At 38.6% G+C, this 14,365-nt stretch overlaps 1 protein-coding gene across 9 annotated transcripts in view; it reads left to right on the forward strand.

The window, feature by feature from the left end:
• PCLO (piccolo presynaptic cytomatrix protein) overlaps positions 1-14,365 on the forward strand; it is a 599,138-nt gene that overhangs the window by 338,269 nt on the left and 246,504 nt on the right. The gene's annotated exons all lie outside the window — the stretch shown is intronic.

Here is a 14,365-nt window from a genome sequence, read left to right on the forward strand (position 1 = left end):
GATTAAAGTATACTTTTGGGAAAAAGTAGGAAAACCCCTTAAAAGCTGGCCATAGACATTAGATGGCTGTCAACCAAAGTATTGTTTGGCCGATATCCATCTCAGCCAGCCCTTTCATGCACAGGTGTGATCGTTTGACTGAGCACTCCTGTGTTCTCCATGAGAATGCCGTCAGTTGACATGCCAGCTGTCAGTTTAATTATGTTAACCCTTTTCTGACATGGCTGTTTTCTGTTTTTGCTTTTTTGTTTTTTCTTCTTCCAAGAACCATAACTTTTTTATTTTTCTGTCGATACCCATATGAGACCTTGTTTTTTGAGGGGTGAGTTGTACTTTTGAATGACACCATTCATTTTAACATGTGATTCTAATGGTCAGTATGATTACGAAGATACCAAACATTTCGCTTGTCTCACCATTTTCCAAGACCCGTAACTTTTCAATATTTGGTCTATGGGGCTGTGTAAGAGCATGTTTTTATTTGTGTTTTGATCTGGTGCTCTTATTGATACCATTTTTGGGTAGATACAATGCTCTTATTGCATTTTTTTACATTGTTGCTACAGCTGAAAACTGCAATTCTGGTATTTAGAGTTTTATTCTCATTACGCCTTTTATAAATCAGATTAATTAATTTTATATTTTGATAGATCAGATTTTTACTGATGTAACAATGACCCACATATATTTTTTATTTCTTTATTTTTAATGGTTGAAAAGAGAGGTGATTAGTACTTTTACATTTATTTTTTAAGATTTTTAAAAACATTGTTACTTGTTAGTTCTTTTAGGGAACTTGGACCTGCAATCATCTAATTGCTTGTGCTATATAAAGCAATACCACAGTATTGCTGTATACAGAAAGCATAATGGTTTCCTTTAAACATTAGCAAGGAGCTTTCAGCATGCTTGGCAGCACTACCAAGTCTTCCATATGGTCCAGTCTCACCAGTCAACAGTTTAGATCAGTATTCCCCAACTCCAGTCATCAAGAGCCTCCAACAGGTCATGTTTTCAGGATTTCATTAGTATTGCCCAGGTGATGGAATTATTACCTGTGCAGGTACTGCAATTATCACCTGGGCCATACTAAGAAAATCCTGAAAATGTAAACCATTGGTGGCTCTTGAGGACTGGAGTTGAGAAACACTGGTCTAGATTAATTCTCACCCTGATCCTCCTTCCTCCCACCATATGAGTCCCAGGAGACTAGGGATCCACACTAAGACACTCCAAGGCGCTCTTTACAACATAATTTCTTGATTGAGGTCCTTTACCCTGCATGTTCCAAAAGGGACAAGAGCATATGCTGTTTAGTGATGCACAAAACTTAGAACAGCCATGGCCACAAGAAGATGACAGTTGGGAACGGCAAATTTTGCTTAAGGAGGAAGATAATGATTGCCAGTTGCCGATAAGTCTGCTTGTCAAGTCACCAGGAGGACCAGGGTGCGACAGTGGAAGATGAGGTGGCCAACCTGGGAATCTGGCATGCCAAGCAAGGCCAGCAGTTGTGATAGGGGGGTATTGGCAGCACCCAAAAAGACAGGAAAAGGCGCTGGTGTGACCAGGGGGACAAGGCGGGCAACTGTTCCATAGAGCACCAACACTCCTGAATTCATCTGTCAAAGAGTTAGGTGTTCCCAAGTCTGGTAATTTTTAAAGAGAGTTCTGTGACAAATAAATAGTCATTTGCAACCTGTGCCATGACAAGATCAGCAGGGGCCTGACCACCAAGAACCGAACCACCAGCAGCATGATCAGGTATATGTTATCTAAGTACCCACATCGCTGGTCCGAACCAATTGTGGTGGTGCCATATGGTGATACCACTGCCTCTTCACCTGTTTTAGGTGCTTCCCAATCCCATGTCCATAACACTAGCACAGATGCCTCCCGTCCTGCACCTATTGTTGCACATTCTGACTTACCATTATCAGGTAATTTCAAATCCTTGTCTGAGCACAGCATTCAGCTATCAGCCCTAGCTATCCCTTGCTGTACTCCTGAATCTGCCCTTATCTGTCCCCTCCCACTCCCAGAGAAGAGGGAAGAAATAGTGTATGTATATACACAAACCAAACAAGCAAGGAAGGACATACATGGATAACTGAATACAGTATAGCAATCATACAAATATGCACTCACAGACAACAAAGGGTAGCACCAGGTAGAAAAGGTAGGGAAACTAAATAGGAGAGGACAGGGGATTGCACACAACTGAAACACCTAGCAATAGTCACAGAAAACTCTCCAAAAACGCCTCTACTGAACACCAAATCCTCCACTCCTTCACCAGGCAGTTCAAGACTTAACACTGGCAATCCAGATTGCCAGAGTTGAGAAAATATAAGAGAGAAGTGGCTGATACTGCACAACTGAGCCACACAGGAAGCTACATATAATGCAAGCTGAACAGTTTAACCCCTGCACTGCTGAAAGAACCTGCACTACTTAATAAGAAGGAGAAGTGCTTCTATTCAGGAAGAACTCAGCTGCTGTAGTCTTCTGGCTTCTCTCTGTCACAGCAAACTTGTGACACAAATGCTAAACAGACACACATTTCCAGGCTGCTTGTTGCTTTTTTAGCTTGTTGAGGATTTCCGCTGAGTCATGGTGGCAGCTGTCCTTTGGTACTTTGTCCCCAACTGCCACTTTTTCTCCCAGTTTTGCATCCCTGACTTGTACCAGCACATGTCAGTAACATCACCCGTGTCCTTACCAACGCGGTTACTGGGATTTTCCACTTAACGACTGACACATGAACAAGCGCTTTTGGCCAAGGATGCTACATGCCCTCCAGTTGTTGCCTTCAAGTGTGTATGAGTGACCCTTCTTACAATGTTTTCCTAACTTTTCACTTTGTGAAAAGCCTTTATGAATGTAGGTGTACAGCAAGTACACTTTAAAAATATTTGACTGAGTCCTACCAGTTGTTGCCTTTCAGGGGTTTATGGTTGACCCTCCTTATATTTTTTTCCTGGCTTTTCACTTTCTGCAAAGCCTTTATGAGTGTAGAAGTATATAAATTACACTTTCAAAATATTTACATTCCAAATTTATTTCTGGATTCAATTACCGTATTTTTCGCTTTATAAGACGCTCCGGATTATAAGACGCACCCCAAATTTTGAGGAGAAAAATGGGAAAAAAACTTTATTTTTAATAAAATGGTGGTGCATCTTATAATCCATGCGTCTTATTGCTTTCCAGGGGTGGTGATGGAGGAGGCCGGAGTGGAACATTGCTGCTGGGATGAGGGGGTGTTTTGATGTGCAGCGTGCCGCTGCCGGTGTCTGTTACTGCCGCCGCCCTCTGTCCCCTGATGCTTGCCACCACCGCCACGCTCTGTCCCCCGGTGCCTGCTTGCCACCACCGCCGCACTCTGTCCCCCAGTGCTTGCCACCACCGCCACGCTGTCCCCCGGTGCCTGCTTGCCACCACCGCCGCGCTCTCCCCCGGTTCTTACCGCCACCACCGCGCTCTGTCCCCCCGGTGTTTGCCGCCATCGCCGCGCTCTGTCCCGTTCTGAGGGTACTTGCCGCGGCACTCTGTGCCCTGATGCTGCCGCTGCGCTGTCCGCCACCGCCGCGCTCCTGTCCCCCGGTGGTTTCTTCCGCCCCACCGCCGCCGCCGCGCTCTGTCCCATTCAGCATGGGGGGGTCTCTGTCGCTCCATGCCTGCTTTCTTCCTGGAAAATGGCCGCCGCGCATGCGCAGACGGACATCTCGGCACTGAAATCTCGGGAGATGCACGGGTGAGCACCCAAGTTTCCCTGAGCAGGTACATTTTGATGCCAAAAATAACCCCTGTGCATTACGTACTACAAATGCACAGCTGTGCCGATCCTATTCCTCTTAACTAGTGTTTCCCATGGACAGATTTTGGTTGACTCATAGGCATGTCTCCATGAAAATCAGACGACTGAATGAGACCTTGTATAGTTTGAATATTTTTCCATTATTGTGCAGTCATCCTCTGTGATCATGTTGCAGGATAATCTTTAAGGATATTCTTTATTTTTTCATCCGAAATAAGAAAAATGGTATTCCTGAAAGATTCTGTCTTGAATTCTGTGCATGTCTTTTTTGCTGTACTGTGCAGAGGGAGTTTTTTGCTAGAATGAATCTTCATCTTTTAGTGCACGAAAAAGAACAACTATAGCTGAAGGCTTAGAAACAGACAGCATAAAGTAGTTGCTGGCAGAGTTGCTTAATTTCACATTAAGAAGTTTTGAGTGTAAAATGAGCTGAATTAAACACCATAATTTACATCTCAGAAAATGTGTAAAAATATTTAATGAAAATATCTATGATTCATTACATCTGAATTGTACTAATAATATAATGATATTGTCCCAAAAAGTGTGTAATGACCCTCACTGCACTCTCGGGGAAACTGTTGTGTGTGAACAAAGTTATCTTCAAATCCTTCATTAAAACATTGAATAAAAACATTTTCTGCATTGTGTGTTTTGCAGTTTTTTTTTATATTTTTTATATCCATATTCCAATATAAAAGTACCCAAAAGTTAAATAAAATATCCCCCCTGATTAGGAAACCATCACTGAGTCCTGAGGCATCTGAGGAAGGGGTGTGTCTCCGAAAAGTTGCATCGAGATGGCGTGTTGTGCTACCTCCATCTCCATTTTTCTCCAATACCATGTTTGGAAGGGATGAAAATCTTCTATAGGACTCAGTCATTGTTGCCTAATCACAGTGAAATTTTGTTTTCTGTTTCTTGACTTCACAATATGTTTTTTATTGTCATATGGCTATAAAAGATATTGAGGAAAAATGTTTTCCACCTTGTGTGTTTTTGCTGTTTTTGAAGGTTTAATGATAATGGACATAGAAAATAATAATATTCTTGTATTTCATTTTAAATAAAATATAGCCAGCATTGAATACAGATTTCATCTAATATTTAGCTAGAAGCAATAGCAACTCAGTAATAGTGTACTTATCCATATTTTAATTTATTCCACATCTCTGTACAGCTCATCAGTGTACTGGATCACCATAGACTATAATGGGCATATGACCTATCTGTGAAAAACATGCCTAAAAATCATATGTGAAAAAGAGACAATTTAATGGGGCCTTATATTCATATTAGCTTATTCTGTGTCTGTTTTGTGTTATGTTTTGACAGTTTATTTAGCTATAAATATATTTAAAAGTTGTTGCTGTTTTTTAAATTTGTTGGCTTTTATTTTGCTAAATATGTAGTTCATTAGTTCATCTGGTTTGGTTGTAGTTTATATTTTCCTTTATGCCACCCAATTAATGATTAATAGACGCAACTTTTTTGCTAATTTTTATCAGCTGCATTTCATAAATGTGGCAAAAAATACCTCTTCCATTCATTTGGCCTACATGAATCATATTCACACTTCAGTACGTGATGTGAACAGTCATTTTTTTAATTTTAAATACTTAAAAATCAACCAGTTTATATCATTATTTTCTTTAATAACTGTGAAAAAACATTAAATATATGTTTAAATGTCATATACAAGATTAAGACCTTACTCCACTTTGGTCATGGTGTTTTAAAATTTGTAACCCATTTTCTTCAAATCTTGTGAGTACAATCCCTGGTTATCGTATATATTCTTTCTTACCTTCGGTCTTCACCGAATAGAAAAGGAGAGAAAAAAAATAATTTTGTGATCCTCTTTTGGGAGTTGTTCATGCTGTATGTGTCTATATGTGACTATTCAGTAGTTGTGATGTGATCTACAGAAATCACCAATCACCATTTTGGCTCATAATCGTATTTCTTATGAGACGAATGTGTCAATTAACTCAGTTTAAATATAGTCTTGTTTACTGTAGAAATATGATAACATATGAGTATTAATTTAATTGATGTTGAAGTATTTCTTTGAATTTTTATATTAGTCTTAATTTTTTTTATCTCTATAGGGTCATATTATTATACAATACTGACATTCATCCTCCAAATGTGAAAAAACAGAACATACTTTACCTTAACCCCTTAACACCCAGAAGTATTTTCATTTTTGCTTTTTTGTTTTTTGCTCCCCTTCCTTCCAGAGCCACAACTTTTTTTCTTTGGCAATATGGCTATGTGAGGGCTTGTTTTTTGTGGGACGAGTTGTACTTTTGAACGCCACCATTAGTTTTAACATATTGTATACTGGAAAATGGGAAAAAAAATTCCAAGTGCAGTGAAATTGCAAAAAAGTGCAATCCCACAGTTGTTGTTTTTTTTTCCATGTTCAATAAATGCTAAAAGTGACCTGCCATTATGATTCTCCAGGTCATTACGAGTTCATAGACCCCAAACATGACTAGGTTCTTTTTATCTAAGTGGTAAAAAAAAATTCCAAAGTTTGTTTAAAAAAAAATTCCGCTTTGTTCTTATACCTATAGCGTCTCCATTTTTCGTTATCTTGGGTTGGGTGAGCACTTATTTTCTGAGCGCTGAGCAAACCTTCTTAAAGATACCTTTGTGATGCAGTTAAAATCTTTTGATCCCCCATTATTGCATTTTAATGCAATGTTGTGGCGACCAAACAACGTAATTCTGGAGTTTAAACTTTTTTTTCTCACTATGACGTTTAGCAATCGGGTTAATTATTTTTTTATATTGATAGATCGCGCAATTCTGAATGCAGCAATACCAAATATGTGTTTTTTTATTGTTTTTTTAATGGGGCAAAAGGAGCATGATTTGAACTTTTATATTTTTTTATTTTTTAATATTTTTGAAAACATTTTTTTTACTTTTGATATGCTTCAATAGTCTCCATGAGAGACTAAAAGCTGCCAGAACCCGATCACCTCTGCTACATACAGCCGATGAGCAGATCGACTGTATGTAGCAGAATTGCTGACTTGTTATGAGCGCCGACCACTGGGTGGAGCTTATGGCAATCCGGCAGTGACAACCATAGAGGTCTGTTGGAGACCTCCGGTTGTCATGCCAACCCATCGGCGACTCGCGGTCATGTGACACGGGCGCCGATGGGCAGGTGTGCTTGCCGGAAGCGTGTGTTAAATGCCGCTGTCAAAGTTTGATAGCGGCATTTATCTAGTTAACAAAGACATACATAACAAAGACAGTTGCAAAGACATACTGATAGGGAATGTAGATTGTGAGCCCCATCGGGGACAGTGATGATAATGTGTGCAAACTGTAAAGCGCTGCAGAATATGTTAGCGCTATATAAAAATAAAAGATTATTATTAGTTAACAGCCATGGGTGGATCACGATTCCAGGCACATTTTAGCTGTCCAAAATATGTAGGCTTACTATCTTGGAAAAGGGTTAAATGAAACATAAAAATGAATATAGTTTTGTGGGAAAAACATTTTAAAGGCAGAGCAAAGTGGCTGGAGCTCCCAAAGAGAGCTATACTCTCTTTGTTCTGTTCTGGATAGGCCATCAAAGTAACATAGTAAGGCCGAAAAAAGACATTAGTCCATCCAGTTCAGCCTATAAAATTCTGTCAGAATAAATCCCCAGATCTACGTCCTTCTAAAGAACCTAGCAATAACTGTAAGATACAATATTGTTACGCTCCAGGAAGACATCCTGGCCTCTGTTGAACCCTTCGACTGAGTTCGCCATCACCACCTCCTCAGGCAGGGAATTCCAGATTCTCACTGCCCTAACAGTAAAGAATCCTCTTCTATGTTGTTGGAAAAACCTTTTCTCCTCCAGATGCATAGAATGCCCCCTTGTGACCATCACCTTCCTTGGTATAAACAGATCCTCAGAGAGATATTTGTATTATCCCCTTATATACTTATACATGGTTATTAGATCGCCCCTCAGTCATCTTTTTTCTAGACTAAATAATCCTAATTTTGCTAATCTCTCTGGGTATTGTAGTTCCCCCATCCCCTTTATTAATTTTGTTGCCCTCCTTTGTACCCGCTCTAGTTCCATTATATCCTTCCTGAGCACCGGTGCCCAAAACTGTACACAGTACTCCATGTGCAGTCTAACCAGGGATTTGTGCAGAGGCAGTATAATGCTCTCATCATGTGTATCCAGACCTCTTTTAATGCACCCCATGATCCTGTTTGCCTTGGCAGCCGCTGCCTGGCACTGGCTGCTCCAGGTAAGTTTATCATTAACTAGGATCCCCAAGTCCTTCTCCATGTCAGATTTACCCAGTGGTTTACCGTTCAGTGTGTAATGGTGATATTGATTCCTTCTTCCCATGTGTATAACCTTACATTTATCATTGTTAAACTGCATCTGCCACGTTTCGGCCTAAGTTCCCAACTTATCCAGATCCATCTGTAGCAGAATACAATCTTCTCTTGTATTGACTGCTTTACATAGTTTTGTATCATCTGCAAATATCGATATTTTACTGCGCAAACCTTCTACCAGATCGTTAATAAATATGTTGAAGAGAATAGGTCCCAACACCGACCCCTGCGGTACCCCACAGGTCACAGCAACCCAGTTAGAGAATATACCATTTATAACCACCCTCTGCTTTTTATCACTAAGCCAGTTACTTACCCATTCACACACATTTTCCCCCAGACCCAGCATTCTCGTTTTATGTACCAACCTCTTGTGTGGCACGGTATCAAACGCTTTGGAAAAATCAAGATATACCACATCCAATGACTCACCTTGGTCCAGTCTATAGCTTACCTCTTCATAAAAACTGATTAGATTGGTTTGACAGGAGCGATTCCTCATAAACCCATGCTGATATGGCGTATTCTTGGAAAACCTATAAACAGTTTTTCTAAAAAGAGATTAAAATAGATCTTACACAGGACTTAATGGGTTATCAGAGACTTATTGATGGCTTTTTCCTAGGAGAGGCCAGCAATATTAAATTCTGCGCCTGCCCCAATAGTCTTTACCAGGCGCAGCGCCATACTTTTAATATCAGCTGTGTCTGACATTACTGATTAGCCTCATTCATTTGCTGTAGTGAATTGTACTTCCAGTCACAGATGCTACTAAAAGTATAGTACTGTTCCTTGGAACCAATGGGGAAGATGCACCTCTCACCATGCGTCTAAAGTACCCTGCCGAACAAATATTGCTGACTCATCCTAAGAATCCAAAGTCATCAATTTTAAAGTCCCAACTAACCTCTTTAAGGCCGCAGTCAGACAGCTGTATAACATGGATGATGATCACATCACAATGCTTGGACTGGCCAGTGGCTTTCCTGATCTGAGAGGGACATGTAAAGTATTTATATGCAGCTATCATGCTTGGGTCAGGAGAGCCGCTGGCCAGTCCGTACACTGCAATGCACTGCGCACAATCTCACTGCGCCGTAACAAAAAGAAATGGGTTAGTTAAAGCAACCAAAAGCTATAAAAAATGCCATTCTTTTTAAAAAAATTAGATTAATACAGTGTATAATTATTTGTACTATTATTGTAGAACCATTTATAAACCACAGGTGTTTTATTGTTCATGGTCTAAAATTGTAAAACCTATCCATAGCATTGAATATGAAAGTTCACTGGAAGAATAATTGAAAAAATACTGACCTTTAAAATATGAAATAATGTTGCAATTATCCATGTTATTAATACCAAGAAGCCTTTCAACCTGAACAGTTCCGGAACAAAGTGTAGCATAAATTAGCTTTTACATTGAATTTTTGTTGTCGGAAAAGTACATTTATGCCCTCAGAGTTGATGCTATTACTGATGCTCTATTTAAATAGAACATACTTGGTACTGTATACTATTATTTTTTCACTTCTATTTCACTTATCACTTTTAACTAATATATTTATCATAAAAATATAGTGATTTAAAAGCACACATTATATGGATTTTTTTTTGCTGCCACCAATCAATGTCAAAGTTCAGCACAGAAACAGTTTGAAAAAGGGTCAATCCTCTAATTCCAGCAAGAAAATGACAAAAGAAAGCCACTGCCACAATGCCATATATTCACAAACAGGAAAAGGATGGAGTATATCTTCCACTCACCACCATTTTAGGCTACACTGCACTGACTGGCCCGGCACCTCTCCTGACCTGAGCATGACAGAATGATGGATTACTATGCAGCTGTCAAGCTCAGGTCAGGAGAGCAGACAGCCAGGACAAGGTTTACGATGCGATTCTCGCAATACGGTAGTGTGTCTTTGCCCTAAGCCTAAACAATCTAACGATAGAGCAAATTTATCAACAGCATGAGCAACAAAATCAGTGAATTTTAAGACTGTTTAGTTTAAGCTTGGACCACCATGCCGCCTGATTAGGAGTAGTCTTGAAAGCTTGCTATTTGTTATCTCCCTTTAGTGTTCAGTTGCACTATTTTTTATCCATTGGATTTCTTTTTTTACATACTTGAAATAAACTTGTAGACTTTACTTTCACTGTTGGTCTGCATCACACAAGAGATCACACATGAGATCAATATTGTATGCAGATAGACAATTTATGAGTGATACAGTCTATAGAGACTATATTCCTAATGAATATTAACCCCTTTACCACCCAAACCTGTTTTCAACTACATGACCAAGCCAAATTTTACAATTCTGCCCACTGTTTCTTTATGTGGTAATAACTCTGGTACATTTCAATGGATCCCACTGATACCGAGACTGTTTTTTTGTGATATCTTGTACTTCTCAAAATAGAAGAAAGAACCAGGCATATAAAGCGCACACCCAGGCAATAAGAATATATGTACAAATATATATAAGTTTTATTGGAAGACAAGAAAAACTCACAATAAAACCGATTAAAAGGCAAAATACACACCCCTATTTGTCCCAAATACGCCTCACAACAAATATATCCCAAAAATACATAGATTAACTTGTATGTACATAATACTGTATAAGAGAGTGACCCGCTGAACCCCAGATCTGGGAGTCCCCAGAAAACCAATTACGCACAGACATTCACTCCACTCATTTGCTGTGAGGTGTATTTGGTATTTGGGACAAATAGGGGTGTGTATTTAGCCTTTTAAATGTTTTATTGTGAGTTTTTCTTGTCTTCCAATAAAATCTATATATATTTGTACATATATTCTTATTGCCTGGGTGTGCGCCTTACATGCCTGGTTCTTTCCTCTTTTTTGATTATTACCTTCTACTGTGCATTGTGCAGCACCCCTTACTCATTGTTGAATTGGTTACTCCTATGCCCGTCAGTGGTGCTCCCTACTTCCTTTTTTCCAGATATATTGTACTTCATGACAATGGTAAAATTTCTTTGGTATGACTTATTTGTGGGAAAAAGGGAAATTTGTGGAAAATGTTGCAATTTTCAAATTTTTAATTTTTGTGCCCTTAAATAATAAAGTTACGGTATGTCACAAAACAGTTAATAAATAACATTTCCCACATGACTGCTTTACATCAGCACAAATTTTGTTACGGCAATACACCATATGTGGTCGAAAACAACTTTTAAGGCACAGTGGAAAACTTAGTAGGGAATAAGCGCCATATTGGAGTTCAGATTTTGATGCACAGGTTTGAAGGTGCCATGTCATATTGGCAGAGTCCCTGAGGTCCAAGAACAGCAGAAACCCCCATAGGAGACCCCATTTTACAAACTACACATTTCAATGAATTCATGTAGGGGTGCAGTGATCATATTGACACCACAGGTGGGTCACATAATTTTATACAATTGGGCAGTGAAGAAAAAAATTACATTTTTACCTCCAAAATTTTGTTTTAGCCCAGATTTTACATTTTCACACTGTGAAATAGGTAAAAATGCTACCAAAATTTGTCTCACAGTTTTTGCTGAGTGTATAAATACTTCATATGTGGCTGTACAGTACTGCTTAGCCTTACGGCAAAACTCGGGAGGGACAGAGCACTATCTGCCCACTGGAGCACAGATTTTCCTAGAATAGTTTGCGGACTCCATATACAGAGCCCCTAAGTGCTAGAAGAGCAGAATCCCCCTTTAATTGACTCAATTTTGGAATTTGGAATTTGTCTATAGGTGTAGTGATGATTTTGACTCCATGTGTATTTTCCAGAAACAAATAGCAGTGGATGTTGCTGAGTGAAAATTGCAAACTGCTGTTGTAGTGACGAGAACATTGTAATGACCAGTACTTTGTAGTGACCAGTACTTTGTTGTGCCTGTACATTGTGCCTAGCTCATGCTTCTGGAGACACACTTGTAAATTAGGAGGCTGTCATCACTACAGAAATGCCAAACATGTGGATGCTAAATATGCTTTAGGCACACTGGAGCTAAGAAGGGAATGGGCATTTGGAATTGGGAGCATAGAATTAGCTGAATTTATTTTTTGGGGGTGAGGAGCCATTTCACTTTTCCAAAGCCTGTGTGCTACCAGTAACGTGGAAGCCCCCTATATTTCCATTGACAGCTGATGGACCTGAGTGGGGACTTGCTTTTTTTGGGGATTGATTTGAAGCTTTTGTTAGGAACATTTTACATAACATTTGGGATCACATTTATCCGGCGCTCTATGCTGAGCACTTATATCAGGGTTTCCATCTAAGTCTCTAAGTGATGTAATTCAAATAAGACCCCTGAGGGATCCATTCACTATAATGAGGCAGCAGAGTTTCTCTGGACTCCGTTTGGCCTCTGTTCAGCGGTGTCTTTCTTTTCAGAAGTGCAAAAAACTGTGGCAGACCGCTTTTTTGCATAAAAAGACAGACCATGCTGGATCACAGGTCCTATGGCATCCACAGTGCCTCCATCTGCCTCATTATAAGAAATCTTCCTTCGGGTGATCCATCTGAATCACATATTTCTGTGATTTACATTGAAGTTTCGGTATAAGCATTCAGTGCAGATAAATATGGGCTGAGCCTTATTGGGATCTTTCGGAGGTAGAATGAAAAAATCAACAGCAGGTGAAGAATTGGTTTTATTTATTTTTTACACTGTTTTTTGTGATAAATATAAATGATTAGACAACTTTATTCTTCAGGTCGCTGCAATTAAAGCAATACCAGATTTATAGCTTTTTTTATGTTTGGCTGCTGTTACACACTAAGAGACACTTTTTTTGCAAAAAAAACTATTTTTGCATCGCCATAATTTGAGAGCTTTAATAGTCATGTGATGCCTTATTTTTTTCGCGTTAAGTTGACGTTTTTATTGGTACTATTTTCGTGCAAATTTCTTTTTTCTCGCTTTCTATTTCGATTATTGGAAGGCAAAGTGAACAAAATCCAACAATTCAAGAATTATTATTTTTTTTAATTTTTTTTTTAATGCTGTTCCGCATGTGGTAAAATTGATAAGGCAGATTTATTCTTCGGGTCTGTATAATTACAGCGATACCTCATTTCTACAGATTTTTTTGTGTTTTGGTGCTTTTATGCAGTAAAAACTTTTTTTATAGAAAAATAATTATTTTTGCATTACTTTATTCTGAGAGCTATAAGTTATATTTTTCTGCTGATAGAGCTGTGTGGTGAGTTGTTTTTTTGTGGGACAATATGACTTTGTCAGCTGTCAGAATTAGCTGACAAGCGGCGGCAATTGCGCGCACATAGCACTAAATCGCCAGGATGTATCCATACATATCCAAGATCAGTAAGTACGTACCGACCTGGATGTATGGATACGTCCAAGGTCATAAATGGGTTAAAGTGGCAGAGAAAAATAATAGTAAAAAATGAAAGCAACACAATTCAAAATATGACAATAACTCTTGTGTTTTCTTTTTCCAAAACAACGATAGCAGGTCAATTGTGTTACAAAAATAATTGGTGCTTGAGCATATAGTGATCTGTATCATTATTGTAGGAATTTTAAATAGAAAATGACATGATTCTGAATAATCAGATGTGCATATCCTTATTAAAGTTTTGGCATTGTTTCCATAATAGAAGACAAACCCGAATTCATATTCTACATGCATCTGTACTGCAAAATAAGGAATAAAAAGAACAAAGAAATACAAGGTCAGGTTCTTAAATTAACCTGGTCAGAAATAGCCATTTTTCTCAGTTGTACGTACATAAAAAATATTTCAGTCAGCTCATGTTCACATATCTTGACAGACGCATCCAAGGGTGATGCCATGGTATCAATAGGTCATATAACTCAGTGCCTGTCAGAGTACAGAAAAATTGTGAGTAGATCTAGGGTTAGTATTCAATTATTTAAGAATAAAATGTTATATATTCTGTTTTTGAAAGAAAGAAATATATAAAACCAATAATGAAAATGTTAATTAAATATTTGTTATTATAGTTTGGTATATCAGTCTTCCCTTTCTTAGACATTGCCTCTTAATTTCTTGGCTGCTACTATTTTTTTTTACTTTAAATATTTTTATTTTATACATTGATATGGAAACAGAAAATTCAAATTCCATTCCATAATAACAATAAAAAGGTTGACGGTTGTTAAAGGGAACTTGTC

This window comes from Dendrobates tinctorius, unplaced genomic scaffold (genome assembly GCF_039654945.1).
Source record: "Dendrobates tinctorius isolate UK_male_01 unplaced genomic scaffold, ASM3965494v1 ptg000174l, whole genome shotgun sequence".
Lineage (NCBI taxonomy): Eukaryota > Metazoa > Chordata > Amphibia > Anura > Dendrobatidae > Dendrobates > Dendrobates tinctorius.